Below are 22384 nucleotides of genomic sequence, written 5' to 3' on the forward strand. Positions count from 1 at the left end.
AAAAGAAATGAGCGAGTCAAATATGAGAGACAGTGTGGCATAATGGATAGAGGGCTACTCTTGAAATCATGAAAACCTGAGTTCAAATCCTGCCTTTGAGGCATGCTAGCTGCGTGATGATGGCCAAGTCATTGAGTCCCTTGGGGATACTGAGGGACCCTGACATCATAATGTTGGCAGCCTGTATCAGTGGGAGGAGTTGGAGGGAGTTGACACAGCAGGAGTTTCAAAGAAGTTACTGGCACAAAAAAATAAATAAATAAGGTACTAGAGCTATGATTTCATTGGACTGGACTGCAAAACACCTTCCATCAGTACAGCTCAGTGCCTTCTCATCTTAGATGGCCAGCAGGTGCCAGAAGGGAGAGGTAAGCCCTGGTCTTAGAAGCCTTGCTTACACCACAGGTAATGTTGCTTCACAGACAGAAAAAAAAAATCTGAGAAACAAGAGAACACTTTCAGCAGGGGGAAGATCAGGGAAGATTTCCTGGAGAAAGGGGCACCTGAGCCGTGCAAATATAAACTTACTATTCCTTTGGCCATGCCTTCTGAGTTCTTTTAGGTTTTGAAACAGTAGACTTGACCTCATTTGCCTGTTTGGTTACTCCGTTGTCTCTCCGTACTTTAATGACCTGTGGCTATTAAAAGGGGATGGGGAAAGCCCCAAAGAGGAAACTATCACTGCCACTACCATCCCTGCCCCTTTGATCCTATTTTAGGGTTAGAATGGACCACTGAGGCTTTCTGTCTCTAGAATTTATAATTCTCCAGGGACTATGTGAATTTAAGTATAAAACATTTCAGAAATAAAGACAGGCATAAGTGATTAGAGAGACATTAACTGTTCATGGATAGGTCAAGCCAAAATAATTAAAATGATACCATTTTACCTAAATTAATCTACTTAGATGCTATACCAGTCAAACCCCCAACAGAATATTTTATAGACTAGAAAAAACAAGTAAAGAAACAATTTACATGGAGGAACAAAAGGTCAAGAATTTCAAAGGTAATGATGAAAAAAGGAGTGGAAAGGGAGGGGTTTTTATCCATGCCAGGTCTTAAATTATATTATGAAGTACTAATCAATAAAATGATTTGGTTACTTTTTTTTTTAAAGAGGGTTTGCTCAGTGAAACAGGTTAGGTACACAACATACAAAAGTAAACTAATACAGTAGTATAGTGTTTGATAAAACCAAAGACCCCAGTTAGTGGGGGAAGGGCTCACTATTTAACAGAAATTTTTGGGAAAAGTGGACAGCAGTCTGGCAGACTCACACCAAACATCCAGATAAATTCCAAATGGATCCATGAGCCAGATGTCAAAAATCATACCATAAACAAATTAGAGGAAAAAGGAAGAAATTACCTTTTGAATCTATGGATAGGAAAAGAGTTCATGACTAAAAACGATAGAGAGGATTGCACAAAGATGGACAATTTTGATCATAGAAAATATAAGTTTTTGCACAAGCAAATCTAATGTAGTAAAAAAAGTTAGAAGGGAAAGGGATGGGGAGGGGGAATCTTTGTAGCATGTTTCTCTGATAAAGGGCTCATTTCCAAAACATATAAGGAACTGATTCAAACTTATAAGACTAAGAGCCTTTCCCCTACTAGTAGATAAATAGTCAAAGGATATATACATACAATTTTCAAAGGAAGAAATCCAAGCTATCAAAAATCATATGAAAAAATGCTCTAAATACTAATAATTAGAGAATTGAAAATTATAGAAACTCTGGGGCTCCACCTTACAACTATCAGAGTGGCAAAGATTAAAGAAAAAGAAAATGATAAATGTTGGAATAGCTGGGAGAAAATAGACACACAAGGGGCAGCTAGGTGGCGCAGCGGATAGAGCACCAGCCCTGGATTCAGGAGGACCTGAGTTCAAATTCGACCCCAGACACATAACACTTACTAGCTGTGTGACCCTGGGCAAGTCACTTAACCCCATTGCCTAAAAAAAACAAAAACAAACAAACAAAAAAACCCCCAAAAGACATATTAAAAAAAAAAAGGAAAAAAAAGAAAATAGACACACTGGTTCACTGTTAGTGGTGTTGCCAGTTGGTTCAGCTAGTCTAGAAAGCAGGCAACTGTGAATACCCTCTGACCCAGCCAACTACTACTAGGCTTATACCCCTAAAGAAAACACAGAGTGAAAAAAAAAATCTATATACTCAAAAATATTTATAGCAGCTCATTTCATGGTAGCTGAAAACTGGAAACTAAGGGTCTGTTCTTCCATTAGGGAATAGCTAAACAAATTATGGTGTGTGAATTTAATGGAATATCATTGTGCCATAAAAAAATGATGAAATGAACAACTTCAGAGAAAACTGGAAAGATGAATTGATGCAGAGAAAAGTGAGCAGAAAAATTATATAGTGATAACATTATAGAGAAAAACAACTTTGAAAGATTTTGGTACTCTGATACCCGCAATAATAAACCAGGAATCCAGAAGAATGAAGGTAAAACATGCCATTCACAGGGGCAGCTAGGTGGTACAGTGGATAGAGCACTGGCCCTGGAGTCAGGAGAACCTGAGTTCAAATCCAGCCTCAGACACATAACTCTCACAGTTGTGTGACTCTGGGCAAGTCACTTAACCCCAATTGCCTCACCAAAAAACAAAAACGAAAAACCACACTTCATCTCCTGACAGAAAGATGATTAACTTAAACTCTAAAAAGAGAAATACATTTCTGGACATGGCTAATGTGGAAATGTGTTTTGTTGGACTATGTGAATATGTATTTTAAGGGAATGGTTTTTTTAGGTTTGTTTTGTTTTTTTTTTTTCTTGATGGAGAAGAGTAGTGGAAGGTACAGATTGATTTTTAAAAATACTTAGCACTGGGGCAGCTTAAGTGGTGCAGTAGATAGACCACCAGCCCTGAAGTCAGGAGGACTGGAGTTCAAATCCAGTCTGAGACACTTGACTTTTACTATCTGTGTGGCCCTCAGCAAGTCACTTAACCCCAATTGCCTCACCAAGAAAAAAAAATTACATGTTACTTTAAAAAAATGTTAAATTATAAAGTAGAGTTTATGGTCTAATAATAACTGGTCATGCTTGACTCAGATTTACTGTGAGGATCAAATAAAATGCTGTGTGTGAAGTCACTTTGAAAAACATAGAGAAGAATATAAATAACAGATACTAGTATTGCTAATGCATATTATTATTATTATTAATATGATACAAATCATTGGCTGTAGCACCAGAGGCAATGTGGAAAAATGAATATAGTGTTTGGCTTAGGGTCAGAAAGAGCTGGGTTTAATTAGGGTCAGAAACAGCGGGGTTTAATTGCTGCCTCTAAACTTACCAGCTACATCACCCCGGGCAAGTCGTTCAATTGCTATGTGCTTTGAGCAATTCTGCATTGGTAGGGGGTTCCCACACTGGAAGTTCCTCATGGTGATAAAGCCATGGGCCCTTCCTCCAATGCAATTGGAGTAACTGATGCTAGCACTAAAGGCTTGCCTCCTATTGCTACTTACCTTCTGAAAAGTGGAGAAACTAAAGGGCAGAGTTAGTCACCGAGCAATGGAAGGGCACTTTAGTAAGAAGCAGAAGAGGGAACAATGTAGGAGCCACAGCTTTCCACAGCAGCTGTGGAAAGAGCACTGAATTCAGAGTGCTAAGAGCAGCATTCAAATCCTGACTCTGCTGCCCAATACCTATATGGCCTTGGGCAAACCACTTCAACACCTTGGCTCAGTTTCTTTACCTGTAAAATGGAAGGAGGGAGGGGAGTTATGGACTAGATGACCTTTAAGGTCGATGACATCTCTAAATATATGATCTGCAGTTTCCTTATCTCTAAAATGAGGATAATACTGTGACCCAAAACTTCAGGGGAAGCGTTTTCCATCGACTTTGATTCAATACCTTATTGGAGGGAGCACTACCCATTTTGATTTTTTTTAATCGCTGTAGGCCAGAATGATGATGGTTACTCAGTCTTTCCAGAGTACAACTTCATTTTCTAGTAGGCAAAGAAATCAGGCTGTGGAATGTCGCCTTCCAGATCCAACTGTGGTTCTATCCTAAACTTGATTGTTGTACAGTGGAAACAGAGACCTAGGTTGTTCCAGTACTACCTGTGCTACTTACTGTTTGTGTAATTTTGGACAAATGATTTAGGTTCTGAGGGCCTCAGTTTTCTCATGTAAAATGAGGGAGCTGGATTACATAACCTCCAAGGTTCCTTCTGACTCTTAGTCTACGATCTTATGATCCTGTGTGCTTTGTTGATTGTATTCTATGCTTTCATTATCCCCAGATGTTTGCCTTTTTTTTTTTGCGAGGCAATTGGGGTTAAGTGACTTGCCTAGGGTCACACAGCTAGTGTCAAGTGTCTGAGTCCAGATTTGAGCTCAGGTCCTCCTGACCTGAGGACTGGTGCTCTATCTACTGTGCCACCTAGCTGCCGCCAGATGTTTGTCTTAATGGTTAACATTAGATTGGACCCATAATTCACTGTGAAGAGCATTTGTTGAAACAAATATAATTATACAAGTTAAAAAAACTCAAAAACACGAACAGTCAACAGAGCCAATACATTCATGTATCAATTGGTATAATTATAATTCCAGAATCCAGTATAGGAGGGCATTTTACAGTAGGATTTTCACAAATGTGGATTCCTTACATCCAGATAAGTCAGTATGACAAAAAGATAGTTCAACATGCCACTTTCTTCATTCTTTTGATTTTGTTTTATTGTTTCTTGATTGCTCATGGAGTCATTAGCTTCCACTTCCCCAATTCTAATTTTTAAGGAATTATTTGCTTCAGTGAATTTTGGTATATCTTTTTCCATTTGGCCAATTCTGCTTTTTTTTTCCACCTTAACATGGAGATTCTGGAAAGGAAGAAAACAAGCATTTATTAAACATCTACTGTGTGTCAGTTGCTTTACAAATATTATTTCATTTGATCTGCACAACGACCCTGAGAGATAGGTATAATTAAAAAATATGGAACTCTCCACAAGTTTGCATGTCATCCTTGCACAGAGGCCATACAAATCTTCTCTGTATTGTTCCAATTTTAGTATGTGTGCTGCTGAGAAAAGCACCTAATTCTGCTTTTTGAGGTGTTTTTAGCTTCACTGGATTTATGCAACTCTTTTGCCATTTGGCCTATTCTGTTTTTTAAGGTGTTATTTCCTTCAGTTTTTTTTGTGCCTCCTTTCTAAGCTGTTGACTCTTTTTTCATGATTTTCTTGCACCACTCCCATTCCCCCCCCCCGATTTTTTCCTCTACCTCTCTTATTTGATTTTTTAAGATCCTTTTTGAGTTCTTCCAGGAATTGGGGGGGGGGGAGAAGGACTGAGACAAATTCACATTTTTCTTTGAGGCTTTGGATGTGGTAGTTTTTACTTTATTGTCTTCTTCTGAGTTTGTACTTTGATCTTCCCTGTTACCGTAATAACTATTTATAGTCAGGATGTTTTTTTGTTGGTGGTGTCTGCTCATCTTTCTATCCTGTATCTTGACTTTTCACTCTGTGTTAAAGTGAAACTCAGGTTCCGGGGCAGAGGAGGTATTGTTCCCAAGCTTCAGTTTCTTGTACAGATGTTTTCAGAGCTAGTTCTGGGAGTCTTTCAGTTTTTCCAAGGTGGTATGCTCTAAAGAGAGGTGTGTTTACTACTTCCCTGGCCTGTACTCGGGCCGGTAAGTGACCATAAGCACTCTTTTCAACCCTGGAACTGTGACCAGGGTCCCAACTTTGCAGCCACAGGCTCTGGTGTGCTGGTACTTCTACTTATCCTGGACTGCAGCTCAGAGCTCTGACCTGGATCCATGTATGGACAATGCAACAGAATCCTGCACCCAATGCCAGCAAAGGGACCCCTGTAATCTACTTCTGACCAGTTGTCTGCCCCCCTGACCATCTGCGGGGTGAGAATTCTAGAAGCCACCACTAATTCAGTCACCCCCAAAGCCTGCTCTGGTTTGCTGGGGCCTGGTCTGTGCTGGCATAGCCCATGCTGGACTGTGTTCCATTCTCTCCCTGGTGCAACAGACCTTTTCTGCTGGACTTCTAAGTTGTCTTGAGCTTGAAAATTGTTTCAGCCCATCCTTTTATGGGTTCTGCCACTCCAGAATTTGTTTTGATGCATTATTTAAAGTTATTTGGGGGAGAATGTGGGAGAACTCAGGAAAGTCCTTGCCTTTTCTCTGCCATCTTGGTTCTGCCTCACGACGTACCATTTTCTTAATAAGGGAGAAGTGAAAAGGCATTTATTAATTGCCTGCTCTGTGCCAGGTACTTTAACTACTTCTGGAGGAGCACTGACCTGGGAGTCAGGAAACAAAATTCCCAGTCAGACACTTAAAGCCCTCCTCAACCTGGCTCCCATTTACTTTTCTACTGTTCTTTCTGCATTTCTCCCTTCACATACTCTCTATTCCAGTCAAACTGGTTTGCTACCTAATCCTAATACACAATATTCAATCCTTTGCCTCCATGGCTTTGTTTGTTTGTCTGTTTATATATGGTCCTCTCTGTCTCAAAGGCTCTCCTTCCTCACCTCTTTCATAAGCACCGTAGCTTCTTAAAAGCACAACTCAGGGACCACTTCCCACTAAGAACTCTCCTCAGGTCCCCAGGTATTGGCACTCTCTCCCTCTTGAAATTAATTTGCATTGACATTCACTTATAAATGCACACGTCATATCCTTTTTCCCTTATCCCCAGTAGAATATAAACTCCTCATTTTTATCTCTAGAATCCCCTGTCCTAGCACAGTGCAGAGTGAGTGCTTAATGTTTCTTTATGAATTGGGGCCTGGATTTATGTCCTGGCTCTATCCCTGTGTGTCCATGGGCAAATCATTTTGCTTTTCTATTGCCTTATTTTTTAAATAAAAGGATAGAACCAGTTTCCAATGACTCTTTTAGCTCTAAGAGTCTATTCTTTCCACAAGTTTAAAATGTGTTGTAGTATGATTTTATAGTAAAGTAAATAATTTAATGAACATTATGAAAAGTAGGAGAATATAGTGGATAGAGAGCTAGCCTCCAAGTCAAGAAGACCAGGGTTCAATTTCCTTCTGACCCTAAGCAAGTCACTTAACCTCTTAGTGCCTCAGAAAACTCTCCAATACTATAAAATCCAGAGCAGACCCCAATATGCATTAGTAAAGGAAGTTTTCTTACTGGGATCTCCTTACACTGATGAAATCAGAGTTTTGTTATATAGGAGCACAGTAGAATTATTACTGGGAGGAAACTTAAAGGTCCTTTAAGGGCTTTTATAGGCCCATCATTTTATTGATCAATTTATAGATTAAGAAACCAAGGTCCTAAGACTTGAAATGACTTGCCAGGGTTGAACAAATAATACCCGTCCAAGCTGAGATTCAGAATCAAGCCACTGGACTTCAAACCCTGTACTCTGTCCGCCATAGTACACTGCCTCTGCAAAAATCTAATAATTAATACAAGCCAGACACAGAATAAATGGCACCAAAGTTTGGGAAAGTCCCTAAATATGATAAATCAAATAGAGAAATGGATATTTACATTATGTAATATGACATGCATCGAACCAATGTTGGGAGACAAGATCAAAGTCAAAAGGAAGGGACAGAAAATCACTGACTCAGGGGAGGCTTTTTAGAGGAGAATCTTTGAGAGGTCCTTGAAGGAGAAAGGTGAACCAGTCAAGCTCCAGGATAGACATCATGGAGCAGCGTTTGATAAAAGGTATGTAGCTGGGAGCAGGAAGATTGTATGTAGGGAGGAATGAGGAAGTAAATATGAATAGAACTAAGGATGGGCAGATGAGAGTGAAGGTCAAGACTGAGTGGGATGGTCTGGTGGGAATATTACAGTCAAGGGTAAGGACTTCTCCTGCAAGGGATGTTGGAGGCACTGGTGCCATTTATGTAGAAATCATTGGGGGAGGGATCTCTTACAGTGGAAGAGTGCCAAATTTGGAGTCACAGGACCTCATTTATTTACTATTTGTGTGACCTTGGGCAAATCTCTCCACTTCTATGGGCCTGTTTCCTCATCTGTTGGTAGACTGGTTGGTTATTCACTCTTTGTTCTCAAAGAATGAGCTAGAGAAGGAAATGGCAAACCACTCCAGTAACGTTGCCAAGAAAACTCCAAATGGGGTCACAAAGAGTCAGACACAACTGAAAAGACTGAACAACAACAACAACAACAACAACAACAACAACAATTCCCCCTACAGGATTACCCTGAGAACTCAGAATGAGTTGCAGCATGTGGGCATACCCATGGCTGAATCTGCCTCTAGGCTCCTCCTCCTCATCCCCAGACTTACCTTCATGTTTGCTTGTTGGGATTGACTGAGCCACTTCTGGGGTAGGGATGGAAGTGCCCATATTTCATCAATAATAATAAAAGTGCTTCAATACACTGTGACAAATCTGCGATGCTGCCCATGTGGGAGCTCCCTCCTACTATACACCCATACCCTTTTATCCCATGTGAATCTAGTCCAATATTGTCCTATAAATCCTCCATAGGAGTTCCACCCAATGAGCTGGGGGCCTTCTTCTATTTCTTTGACTTCATGTGTGTACCACTGGAGCACACAGGTTTTCTGTTGGTTTTCCATCATTTTTACTACATAACTGGCCTATCTTCTTTTCAAGTTGTATACCTCTACATCTTTTACACTACCTCTCTCATACAATTCTTGAGTAGCAATGCATTGTAGCCATATCATGCCCACCATGAGTTTTTGCATTGCCTTTTGGATGACAACCCAATAATTATAATTATCAATGACATTTATAGAACAGTTTAAAGTTTGCAATGTTTTTATAAACATTATCTCATTGGATCTTGACAATGGTCCTGTGAAGTACTATTACCAGCTTTTTACAGATAAGACAGCTGAGGCTTCAAGAAATGACTTGCCCATGATCACATAGTTAGTAAATGTCAGAAACATGGTTTTTCAGCCATTTGTCTCCTTGACTCCAAGTCAAATCTATCCAATATTCTGCAGCCTTGACTGGAGCCTAACTGAGGATCTCAGTCTGTACTGGAAAAGCAAGTAAATTATTCTATAGAAAGAAATTATGAATATGAGGAATTCAGAGAAACGTAGGAAAACTTTTATAACTGATACTAAGTGAAGTAGACAATCAGAAAAAAAAACAATGTACATAATGACTACAAGAGAATGAATGAAAAGAAAAGAAAAAGAAGTGAAAAGTGAAATGAAGACTAAAAATGAAAAGAAATTCAAAGAAAATGAAAATGAAAAATAAATGAGAAGTGAATGAAAAGAAAAATAAACTAAACTGAGTACCATGTTTATTATGCTCAGTCTTGGCCTCAGAGAAGAGATGAGTAAGTGTAAATCACCCCTTTCCTGTGGAGGTAGAGGTCTATGGGTATGGAATGTTACATTTACTGTCACACACAATCAATATGTTAGTTGGTTTTGTTGAAATATTTTTTTTCCTTTATTACAAGGGAAGGCTGGAGTAGGATAGGTAGAAAGAAGAATATGATGGAATAACTATGGTGGGAAAATGAAAGACATTCAGAAAACTTTTAAAACTTTTAATCAAATCAGATAGTCTACAGGAGAACCTCAGAATGGGACAAACATGGGCATCTCATGATGCCGTTGGCACAGAAGATCCTGCCTGAGAGAATCACTTCACCAAACTTATGGACTGGGAGGCTTATTGATACCTGTAGGGGTCCATTGCTAACCCAGAATGCTTGTGTGTTCTGGAATAGAGGATATGACCCCAATTTATACTCATCTCATAATACAAACTCAATCAACAAAAACTACCCCTCAGCCTTTGGTTAATGACTGAAGACATTGGCAGAACGCCTCCAGCAACATAACACACTACTTGCAGTTTTCATTCTGGCATTTGTCTGAAGAACCCAGAGCCAGAGAAGGGAAGTAAATTATGATCTTAACAACTCCATTTTGACCTAAATAGCCTTCATAATAAGGTAGAACCAGTAATGACGGCATAGTAAGCCCTGTAGTAAATACTGCAGCTGTTTCCCATACAGCCTTTTGGACTTTATGGAATGGGGAAATGGTTCAACCTTATAAATCCACGTGGATCTTTTTTTAAATTTTTTTTATTACTACTCCTTATTTATTTAATGTAGGAAGGAACAAGAAGGGGGGGACCAAGTCAGTGTCAGGTCAAGAGGCTGAATTTCATTAAAATGCTATTTGGACCCAATTTCTTTTAGGAAATGAAGTCAGCATAGAACTGAATAATCTCTGTATGTACATATTTTGCAAGTTAGAGTCTCAGAGTCTCTCCTAGGTTCTGGTTATGCAAAAAGATAATTTAGAACAGATACTGTCTTATGTTCTTCTTGCATTGTGTGGGGATGTGCACATCTGCATTGTTCTGAAGCACTAAGGCATGGTAATATTCCCCCTTAAAATGAGGGGATATGTCTCCTCAAGCCTTTAGAATATCACCACCTCACTTATTGTTGACACCCTGGATACCTGAAGAAAGAAGCAACCTGTGGGAAGCTGAATACATAAATACATTATTGGTGGAGTTGTGCATTGATACAATCATTTTGGAAAACAAGTTGGAAAGAGGCAAGAAAAGTCACTGAATCTCCTTTGACCCAGTGATTCTACTCTTAGGCATATACCTCCAGAGAGACTTTGGAAAGGTCCCATATATAACAATATATTTTTGCGATAGCAAAAAAACTAGAAGAAAGTAGGTATCTGTTGGCTGGGGGATAGCTGAATCAATTGTACTACTGTATGACTATAATAATAAGAATATTACTGTGCCGTAAGAAAGGATTCAGAGAAACAAGGGAAGACATATGAAGTGATGAAAAGGGAGAAGAACAACCTGGAGAGTGATACGTATACTATAATAATGCAACTGCAAACAACATCAGAAGTCGGATGAGCTCAAGGTTGTTGCAAAGAACAATCTTGGCTCCCGTGGAACAGAGAATGAAATACACATTCCTGAATGTGACATATGAAAAGAAAAGAAAAAGAAGTGAAAAGTGAAATGAAGACTAAAAATGAAAAGAAATTCAAAGAAAATGAACATGAAAAATAAATGAGAAGTGAATGAAAAGAAAAATAAACTAAACTGAGTACCATGTTTATTATGCTCAGTCTTGGCCTCAGAGAAGAGATGAGTAAGTGTAAAGGAGGAATGTTACATATGCTGTCAGACGGGGATGCTTTGTCAGTCAGTTTTGCTTCATTGTTTTTCTTTGTTGCAAAGGAATGTTTAGAGTGGAATATTGGGAAATAATTTTGATGAAAAACCCGAAAGGTAAGCAATAAGAATGCGGTGGGTTTTTTTTTTAAGGAAATAAACTTCCACAGTAGGAAAGAAAAAGAGAGACTTTGCTTTAAGATGATAATAAGTATGGGTCTAAAAGCAAAGCCACTCCATTAGAACCTAGAATAATTATGTGATGTAGCTAAAGTTGAACGTCCAGAAGAATAACCATCCCATCTGGTCAGAGGTTGAGAGGCTCTCTTAGGCCCCAAAGGGCTCCTGGGAAGCAGTGAGGGTTCAGGAGTAGGAGCAGCCACCTATAGTGTTAACACGGGGATAGCAGCCCCACCTCTGGGGACCAGATTATAAGCATTAATTGGGGAGAGCAGCCCACTTAGTGATTGATTTGCTATCTCTTGTCCCTGTGATACTTCCATTTCAATGCAAAGCCTCCCTCTAAAGCAGAGCAAGGCAGCTTCCCACCCCCAAACCCCCAAGGCAGGTCTGACTTTAGAAATCCAGAGGTTTAGCCTGAGAGCAGAGGTCCTTACCTTACTCCCTACTGTAAGTGTTGAAATCATTGGTGTCCTGCTATCCGTACATGACCATCAACTCTCCCTGATTCCCGTCAGTTCCCCTTCAAAGCTGGAGGAGGACAACCCTTTTGGTTATTCAGCTGGATTTTTATTGTAGTCCCTCTGGACCAGCGGAGAAAAGCTATTTTCAAGGATGCCAGAGACCTGGCACCTGGGGTAGCTGGGTGGCACAGTGGATAGAGCGCTGGGCCTGGAGTCAGGAAGATCTGAGTTCAAATCCAGTCTTACATACTTACCAGTGGTGTGACCCTGGGCAAGTCACTTGGTCTGTAAAATGAGGATAATAATAACACCTACCTCACAGGGCTATTGTGAGAATCAGATGGAATAATAAATATAAAGTGCTTGGCACAAAGCCTGATACATAGTAGGCTACATAAATGTTAGCTATTATGATTAATCTGAGTAGGCCTTTCTATTCAGAACTCTGCTTTCTAAAGTCCTCATGTTCGATTTTGGGTCCATAAGCATAGTGAAAACAAGATTGCTAACTGGGAAATAAAGATATATTATGGAGTCCACCACAGTGAAAAAATAAAAACAAGTGACATTTGGCCTCATTCCCCTCAAACTAGACAGATTTTGCTAGTCAGGTCAACATCTTAAAAACTACCTTGCTTTATTTGTACCTGAAGTTACATTTGCTGGAAATGCCCACTTCTGGTGTCGATATTTTCTGTGGATGTGAAAGCAGGGTCAGTTTCCCCTAAGAAGGTGGGTGTCATCTCCCAGAATTGGATTGCCAGTGCATTAGATAATATACAAATAGGACCCTCAGAAACAAACAGAAATCAAGCCCAGAGGCAAAGCATCCTGGATGTCATCAGTAGTGATGCGGAAGGAAAAGCAAATGAAGTGGGTGGGCACGGATGGCTCTCGGTAAGACATAGAATCATCTTCATCAAACTTTAGTTAATGACAGGATTCACCTGCCCAAAGCTTCTGCTTCCCACTCACCCCCGACGTCTTGTCCTCAGCCAGCAGCTCCCAATGACTTACTCCCACTGGAGGCAGGTTGGCTGTTCTGGGCCTTTTGCTTCCTGCCTTCTCCACGTAAAAGCTCAGATTAGTGATTAAAAAGAGAACCAGGAAGTCAGCTGACCATGCTAAGATACATGTGGCCTTTGCTCCAAAGAGTTCCGAGTAGTACAGTTGCGGCTCAGCTCAAGTGCCATGTTTGGAGAAGGATACTGACAAAAGGAGGGCCCTCACGGGAGGATGAAGGGACCCAAAGCCATGGGACAGGAGAACCAAATGAAAGAACTTCTTCACTTAGAAGCTCTGCGGATCCATTTTATAAAACTTCTCTTCTGTACCTCTCCAGGTGGGCTCTACTCAGTCCCTCCCACCCAGGTTCATTTCAGTCCCAACTGGCACCAACCTTCTTCCCAGCTCTATAAGTGAAAAATTAGGAACATGGCAGAGAGCTCTAACTAAAACTATACCAAGAGTTGAGTCACTGAGACTTTGCCCCAGATTTGGAGGGATCTAAAAGCATCCCAGTCTCTCAGCATAATACAAACAAAAAAGGAATTGGTGAACATTTTTTCTGGGGTGCTCCACCCTGCTCTGGGCTCCTCTCCCCTTTCCCTGCCTCACCCCACAGTGCTGACACCAAACTGAGGTGAGGTCATGTTTCATGCTACCTTTCCCAGGAGTGCTTTGCTTTGCCTTCGGCACAAACATTACAAGTTATGGCTCTGACTCCAACCCACGACCCAAGCAGCTGCCCAAGGGGATGGTTAATGAAAAGCTGATCCACACGGCTTCCAGCAAGAGGGACATTACTTTGGCCTGGAAAAACAAAAGCAAACATCTGCCTGACTCACAGCCATCAGAGCCAATGGGGACCTTCTCTGAGCTGAGCCCTGGGGCTGACCCTGAGTCTACAAAAGATAATTACAAGCAAAAGTGGACTCGAAAAACAGTCATTCCAGTAACAAAGAAAAACCTCCATGTCTACACACTAAGGGTAGCTAAGTGGTACAGTGGATAAAGTGCCAGGCCTAGAATCAGGAAGACTTGTCTTTCTTAGTTCAAATCTGGCTGTGGATACTTATTAGCTGTATGACCCTGGGCAAGTCATTTAACCCTGTTTGTCTCAGTTTTCTTGTCTGTAAAAATTAGCTGGAGAAGGAAATAACAAACCACAGTATCTCTGCCAAGAAAATCCCAAAGGGATTCACAAGGAGTCAGACACAACTGAACAGCTACCCACCAAGCAAGAACAGTTTATATACAACAAAATGTTGCTTTCCTGCCCTTTGCCAAGTTCTCAAGGATTGAAGGACCTAGAACTGAAGGAGATCTTACCTTTGAGATTTTTGGGCAACTGCTTTCATTTTTCATTTTCTCTGAGTCCCAGAGAAGAGAAGCAACATTTGCCCATGGTCACACTTTAAGTAAACATCAAAGGTAGGATTTGAACCCAGGTGTCTCCTCTTCAAGCCTAGCTCTGGTTCCATTTCACCACTATGCCTTTGGCTTTGACAATGTAGCTTTCCCAATTCTCTCTCTCCTCTCCCTGCTGCCTAAAGAGTAACCCAGTTAGCCTTTCTTTCAGCAGGGTGGTCCCAAATGGAAACCTGCTTCTCCATTCTGATTTTGCTAATCCCATAATAACCTGGTACCCTAGGCTGCTCCAGGATGCCAGCCCTTGCTCCAGTCCATCACCATGCAGTAATCTATGGTCTCTGGCAGGGAGTCACCAATGCCATTTTTAAAATCCTGCCCCAATCCATCATAGGACCCAGGGTCAGCAGTTGACTGTGACTCTCTGACCCTGAGACTTCACTGTCCCCCCCCCCCCAAAAAAAGATAAAGGCCACTTTCCTTCTAATTTAATGTTCCCAAGACAGGAGAGAAAGTAGCAAACCTTCAACTTGATAAATACTTGAAATTTTAGGTGCATAGAAACCAAACAGTAACTATGGCAACCTCGCCACTCCAATAAGACTAATACAGATTACTTCCAGCACAATGATCTGGCTTGAACTCAGGAAACAGAGGTAACGCTGGCTGAAAGCTATTCCTAAGTTAAGGAAAAATCCTTAGGCGGTGGAGGGTTTGTATTTGTGCTTCTGATGCTGGACTGACAGCTATTTGGCACTGTGCTGAACGCATTGATGGGCTGCTAACTTAGTCTTCCATGCTAATGAGCTGGCAGGCTTCCCATACCCATCCCAGGCTTACCCCACTCTCCAGTTAAAGAGCCATGGAAGTTCCCTGGGATTTTCAGGAAAATGAGAGTAAAGATCAGAAAGGTGGAGGCGAAGGGAAGAAAAAAGGGGAAAAAAAGAAAGTTACATGATAACTTTATTATGTATTTAAAAGGAATAACATTGCTTCCTCTGTGAAGTCATTCTCTGATACCTCATAGTGGCACAGAGGTGACCTTGAGTTCTTGAAAGCTATACCAGGGCAGCACAAATTCTGTCAAGTCCTACCAAGCTGGCCTGGCTTCAAGTATTTGCCCAGGAATGGATTTTATGTGCATCCTCTGAGGATCAGGCTAGCTAAATTCTCAGGTGCTCATCAGCAGGAGACTGGCCCCTGGCTGAGTTTTTTCCAGACTCAGAAACTCTTGAAAGCCATGTCTACTAAGAGAGGAAAAGGTCAAGATCTGGTTGGGGGAGGCACTACCCACATGGATGAAGTCAAATATCCTTGAAGTGGTGAACTGGTCACATCTTACATTTATAGAGTGTTTTAAATACTCATTTTAAATATAAAATGAATTTATGGACATTTATTTTACTTTTTCCTTACAACAATCCTGGGGGGTTAGGCATAGAAGATATTTTACTCCACTACCTCTGCTCTCATTTTAGAGATAAGGAGACTGAAGTCACAAAAAAAAAAAGACTTAATTGAGATCTACAACTAGTAGGTGACAGAACTTGGGCCAGAGCTGGGGTCTTCTGACTCCCAACCCAAGAGTCTTTGGGTTCTACCATGTGGCAAAGACACCAACCGCCAACCTCATCTTCACTGGAGAAGGGATCTGCAAGGAATGCTTTGTGACCTCAAAGTGCTAAATGTCAGTTATTGTTATTGGGTATCTGTAAACAGATCATCAGACGCTAAGTGAGCTATTGCTTGAGGGAGGAAAACAGGATGAATGAGGATTAAAAGACACAAAAATGAGAGAGGCATTCATTAATGTTAAACCCACAGGCTGGACAGAGGAAAGACAACAGTGAACAGGCATAACTTTTAGCAGAAGCAAACCATGGCAGACGGCATCTGAGGAAGGAGCACCAGAATCAGGAGACCTGGGTGCTAGTTCTTCACCTGTAGTTGGCTGTCTCTTTGACCTTTCTTAATTCATATAATCTTTCTGTGCCTTAATTTCCTTATTAGTGAAATGGGAAGAATAATACCTTGATAAAATTCCTTCATAAGAAGGTTGCAGCACTTTTTTTCATAAATTCAGATCATAAGATTATAGATTGGGAGCTAAAAAGGATCTCAGGTACCACTCAGTTCAGCCTTATATTATGCATGAGGAAAGTGAAGCCCAAGGAGTTTAGGGGATATAACCAACATCACCCAGGTAGGAAATTAGTAGAACCAGGATTCAAACCCAAGTCCTTTAACTAAGTCTAATTCTCAGATTTACCCCTCATCCTCAAGGATTGGCATCCGCTCAAGAAATCAGGATCCACACTGTAGATATAACTCATCCCCTACAGGAAAGGGTTGGATAGGACAACCAAGACCCCAAGAAATTGACATCTGAGTTAGATGTCTGGCAGATCTACTGAACTTTAAATCCTTCCAACTAGGCAAAAAGGGGAAGGGGAGAGAGACAGACAGAGGAAGAGAGACACAGAGAGAGAGGAGAGACAGAGAGTAGAGAAAAGGGAGAGATTCTGATCACTGAGTTCTGATCAGCCCTTTGGACCAACATCCCTTCATTGAATCCCTCTATCTGAAAATTGTATCTCCATGTACAGAAAAGAGTTGATTAAAACTCTTCTGTGATTTGTCTTCCAGAATTGTTGCAAAAAAAAAAAATTCACTGTCCTGCAATCCTTCTGGTGATTAGCCCCAGGGCTATGCTGATCTTCTCATGACAGGCATACCATCTGCTATAATAATGATAATAATAACTAGAATTTATATAGCACCCTTTTAAGTACACAGTGCTATGCATGTTATCTCATTTGATCTTCATAGTAATCCTATGAGGTAGCTGCTATTATTATCCCCATTTTACAGTGGAGGAAACTGAGGCTGAAAGAGGTTAAGTGATTTGCCTGACTACTAAGGTTCTGACACAGGATTTGTACTCGGGTCTTCCTGATTCCCAGTCCAGCATTCTTATCCCTAGCGCCACCTAGCGAATTTAGATCCTGACTTCCTGACGAGGCCTGCCCCAAGCTTCAGCTTGGCTTCTGAAAGACCATTTCTTTCCTGTCCTACCTATCCTCTTGTATGTAATATAGGATTTGTTATTTTTTTTTTTAATTTTCAATGCGACTTTATGATCATAATCTGAAAAGTATTTATAGTGTAGTTATTAACTATAAACTAAGACAAGACTGCTTGCCAGGAATTTGGAAATATCAGCCTAATTCCATATCACAATTCAAGATGTTTTTTCTTTAGGGAGAGTTATTACCTCTGGGAAGGGATATTCAGAAGGGAAAAGTGGTCCTACAATCCAACCAGAAGGAATACTGCATTCTAAGAAACAAAACAATTTTTCTATACTTCCCTGGGCTTGGATCAGCTTAAACTGGCTCTGAGTCACAGGATGTTTGTCTAGATCTTCAAAACCACTCCGTAGGGAAAAGGCGACGTGCAACTCCTGCGTGTCATAACAAGCCTGTTGGACCTTGCCTGGTCGGTGCTTGGGAGACCTTGGACTTTAGACATGGGGGCCATGAAGGCCAACTGTACACTCTGTTCAGTAGGTAGAACCAACCAGTACCTATGCTCAGGCATCAAGGGTCACCCCCACACCATAGTTAGATACAAAATAAGGCCTTCTACCATCTTTCTTTCCAGACTTTCCAGTGTATTACACTGCTCCCCTTTTCCCAAACTCTACATTCCATTCCAGTTGGACCACCTGAATTTGATGTTCTCTGTACCTTTACACAAATCATCCCCAATACTGGTTGTTCAGAGGGAAATCTGATCAATTTGGTGAGCTTCCCCCAAAAAAAAAACAAGTATGGAATTACAGAATTGTCTGAAGGAGAACTCTCATGGGGGTGCCCTGTTACCTTGCTGAGAGGACACAGAGAGCACCTCTGATTGTATGCACCCCCTTTTCTCCACTCACACAAACACCATACTAATGCAGGTACTTACCACCTTTCATCTGGGCCCCTGGGATAGCCTTCTAACTGCTCTCTTTACCTAGTCTGTCCCCATCCCAGGCACTGTTAACTGACAAAGCAGTCTTCCTAAAGCGTAGCCCATGTCTCTCTCTGTCTCTCTCTCTCGCTCTCTCTCTCTGTTTCTGTCTCTGTCTCTGTCAGTCTCTGTCTCTCTTTCTGTCTCTGTCTCTGTTTCTCTCTCTCTCTCTCTCTCTTCCCCCTTCCATCTCTCTCTGTCTCTTTCTCTCTGTCTCTCTTTATCTGTCTGTCTGTCTCTGTCTCTTTCTCTCTGTCTCTTTCTCTCTGTCTCTCTGACTGTCTCTCTCTCTCTGTCTTTCTGTCTCTCTTTGTCTGTCTGTCTCTGTCTCTTTCTCTCTGTCTCTCTTTGTCTGTCTGTCTGTCTGTCTGTCTCTCTCTCTCTCTCACACACACACACACACACACACACACACACACACACTCAAATATAAAGTCCTCTGCTTGACACTTAAAGTACTTCATGACCTGGCTTCCTCCTACTTTTCTAGTCTTCTCACACTTTATTCCCCTTTGAGATCACCCTCAGTCTGCTCCATAGGTATCTTGTACATACATAGTTGTTGACATGTTATCTCCCCTATCAGAATGTGAGCTCTTGAAGGGTCAAGGACAATGTTTTTCCTTTTCTTGGTATCCCTGATGCTTCCTCATGTATTTATTTCTTTGCCAGATTCCCTACCAGTATATCCATACTCTTCACCATAGATACTGAGTATATTGGTGGGAGAGTGGGATCTAGGTCTACATGTGTATTTGTAAAGCATTTCATTACTTATGCATTTGCTTTAATAGATCAATATTTATAATATTATACCTTTTTCCCTTATTTTAAAGTAAATATATGTAAGAGGTATGGTTATATGTAAGATGCAAAACTGTCATTGTAAGTGGTTGGTTGTAAATATTACTCCACTGTATTCTGTCACAATCACCTACCATGACTTGTTCAGCCATTCCCCAACTGATGGGCATCCTTGCAATTTCCAGTTCTTTGCCACCACAAAGAGAGCTGCTATAAACATTTTAGAACATATAGGTTCTTTTCCTTTTTCCCTAATCATCTTTGGAAATATACACTGTGTGGGTGCATTACCTTGTGAGTGGCATATTAATATTTAGAAATAATAGTTTTAATAATGGAAAGCACACTGGATGATGGCCCAGGAGCTAGGGTGGTGAGTGGGAAAAGTGTATTTCCCCCCCCTCTAGTATTGCCTTTAGGATCCTGAGGGAATTCAAACCAGGTGGCGATGGGTTTATCTCAGGGAATTCATATCTACCCGGTGTGAAGAGCAGTTTGAGAGAGCTAGCTAAACCCAAAGAAAGAATGAGGTGTTGTCACCATATAATGAACCCCATGACATTTCTAGGGGGAGGGATAAATACTGGGAAGAGAGAGAGGGCAAGCCATGGAGATTTTCCAGTCATTGTCCAAAATTTGAGGTGAAATTTCCTTCCATATACTAGATTAATATTGAATCTACCATCACTTGCAGCTGTGGAGAGCCATGAGAGGGTAACAGTTTGTAGGCTTAGAAATCTGGTAATTTGAGGGGATACTGCTGCCTTTGGGGAGGCCTCCACAGGCACACTAGACTGACAAAACCCCTAGGTTCTTGGCTTGTGTGTAGAGACATCTGGTGGGCACATCATATACTACACATGAGTTAATAGATTAATCAATTGATTGATTAATTTAGAGGGACAGTAAGCTTTCCATAGGATTGCCAAAAGTAGGACATAAGCTGGGTGTAAGCTACTGTTGCTACTAGACTCTTGCTACCCATACCATGCAGCCTAAACCACTGTCATATATCAGGGCTCATCTGGGATCACACTGCTTCCAAAAATCAACATGCCACCTCACCCCACTCCCCTTGGCCTCTGTGAGGAAGAGTTCAGGACAGTGCTTTTGAAGTTCTTTCTGAGGCTACGTACAAGCATCTGTCTACCAAGGCCATTTGCTTTGGCTCTAAGTCATTATTTCTGCTCTAAAGTAGGATGGAAGGATGGCAAGAAAGGGTATTCCCCAGCCCAGCCCATCTCAAAAGAAAGATCTGCTTTATTATATTCCTGCCTAGAATTCTGAGGGAGAGAGAGTGGGGAAAAGCCTACTTTTCTAGAGCATGTTGGAAGATGACCATCCCCCCTCATTCTAGATCCCCAATCAGGCTGGAGGCAGCCCCAGTCCAGTCACCAAGAACAATCCAGAGTTCCTTTTTTTTTTTTTTAGGCAATTGGGGTCAAGTGACTTGCCCAGGTCACACAGCTAGTAAGTGTCAAGTGTTTGGTCTGAGTCCAGATTTGAACTCAGGTCCTCCTGACTTCAGGGCCGGTGCTCTATCCTCTGCACCACCTACCTGCTCCTAAAAGGAATTCCTTTCAGCAAGGAACCAGAGGACATGGACATTGCCAGAAGAGTGCCGTTCAGATGAAGGTCCAAGTATTAGGGGAACTCATCAGCTTGATTCCTAAACCAACCTCCTTTTAACCTGGGAATGTACTGTGACCTTCTCTCTACCTCTATGAATCCTTATCATCTTTTGAGGACTTAACTCAGGGGCTACCCCCTAGATAAGCCTTTCCCTGACCTTCCTCGTTCTTAGTACTATCCCCAGCCTCAGATGACTTTTATAATCCATCTTTGTGTATATTTACATTCCCCCTAGCAGAAGGCTAGCTGTCTGAAGACAAAGATTCGTTTGTGTTTGTTTGTATCCTTACATGCCCAGCACCTAACACAGGACTTTATGCATTGTAGGTGAATAAGAAATGTTTACTGAATTTTATTTATCTTAATTTGGTAAATTAATAATGATGATAATGATGATGATGCATTTGTAAACGTGCTTTCCAGCTTACCAAATACTTTTGTTCTAGATTGCATACTCTCTCCCCTCAAACATCTCCAGGGCCCACCCTGCCTACAGCATGGAAGGATATGTCAAGAGGGTCTGTGAGTGCATACAAACCAATTAAGTGGAGCTATTACAGACCTCAAGTGAGATACAAGGTTAAAATGAAAAAGGTTTCTTGTGAGCCTGGGATAGGTGATAACTTCCTACTAATTGTTGCCTCTTCACGAGTTGTTTCCTTTTATTTCCCCCAGGAGATTATCTAGCTTCCATCGTTTCTCAGAAATCCTATGTTTTAAGATATTATATTTCCAAAAATGAGGGCAAAGACAAAGCACCAGCGCTGTCAACATCCCTTTTCTGATGTGGAATATTGTGGGGTTGAAAATTGTTCCTCCAGGTCATCCCCTGGGGTTAGAACTCCTTTGGGGTTTTTTTTGAGATTTCTTGAAATTCTGAGGAAAGAGAAATGCATATCCCTCCTTTCTCAGGAGAGGAGGAAGACAGTGGGTGCAGAGCATTGCATAAGCTGTCAGATGTGGTCACTGTGTTGGCTAGATTTGCTTCACTGTCATTTATTACAAAGGATTGCTCCTGGGGGTTGAGAGTAAAGGGTAAGGGGGAGGGAGGTATATGCAGAAATAACTGTGTTACAAAGTAGGAATAATTTAAATGTGTTGTAAAAATGAAATATGAATAAAACTTTTTAAATCTTCAAAAAAAGAAATAATTGTGTTATAAAAATAAAAAGCACCAATAAAACATTTTCCTTAAAAAACTCAATTTCATTTGTCATAATGTTATTTAACTTGTCCTACACGTAGATGTGTGTGGCCTAATATCTGGAGATATATAAGCACCCTTCTCTGCCTGGCCAGGTCCAACCCATCTTTTGAGGCCTGACTTGAATTCCACTTTCCCATTGCCTCCCTGACAGCTCCAATCTTACTGTAGCCTCTTTTTCTGATCCCAACACTTAATATCTATACCGCTCATTGAGCAGCTAACTGTATGCCGATGATATGACATCTCTGTTCCTTGACCTCTCTACAGCTTCTGACACAATCTGCCACCTGGCTGTTCTCTCGACCTTGACTTTCAGGACACTGTTCTCTCCTGTTTCTCCTAGCTCTGTAAAAGGAGGGAGCTCAGCTAGTTAACCCCGACCTTTCCCAGTCTCTTTTGCCAGGTCACCATCTATATCCAATCCCCTTTTGGGTAGGTGCTCCCAAAGTCCTGTCCTAGGTACTTCCCTTCCCCTAAACTCTCTCCTTTTGTAAGAAGGTTGGTGTT

General features: G+C 41.2%; 1 long non-coding RNA gene and 1 other non-coding gene across 2 annotated transcripts; both read right to left on the bottom strand.

Moving 5' to 3' along the window:
- Window positions 1-4582: 4582 nt before the first annotated feature.
- LOC144456618 (uncharacterized) lies at window positions 4583-12919 on the bottom strand. The gene is made up of 2 exons (XR_013485616.1): window positions 12823-12919; window positions 4583-4884 (listed from the first exon to the last, which is right to left on the bottom strand). It is a non-coding gene; the product is annotated as an uncharacterized LOC144456618 (long non-coding RNA).
- LOC144457227 (U6 spliceosomal RNA) lies at window positions 4994-5100 on the bottom strand. Its single transcript, XR_013486553.1, has one exon. It is a non-coding gene; the product is annotated as a U6 spliceosomal RNA (small nuclear RNA).
- Window positions 12920-22384: the final 9465 nt, after the last annotated feature.

The sequence above is a fragment of the Phascolarctos cinereus genome, unplaced genomic scaffold (genome assembly GCF_003287225.1).
Source record: "Phascolarctos cinereus isolate Bilbo 61053 unplaced genomic scaffold, phaCin_HiC Scaffold_4;HRSCAF=312, whole genome shotgun sequence".
Taxonomy (NCBI): domain Eukaryota; kingdom Metazoa; phylum Chordata; class Mammalia; order Diprotodontia; family Phascolarctidae; genus Phascolarctos; species Phascolarctos cinereus.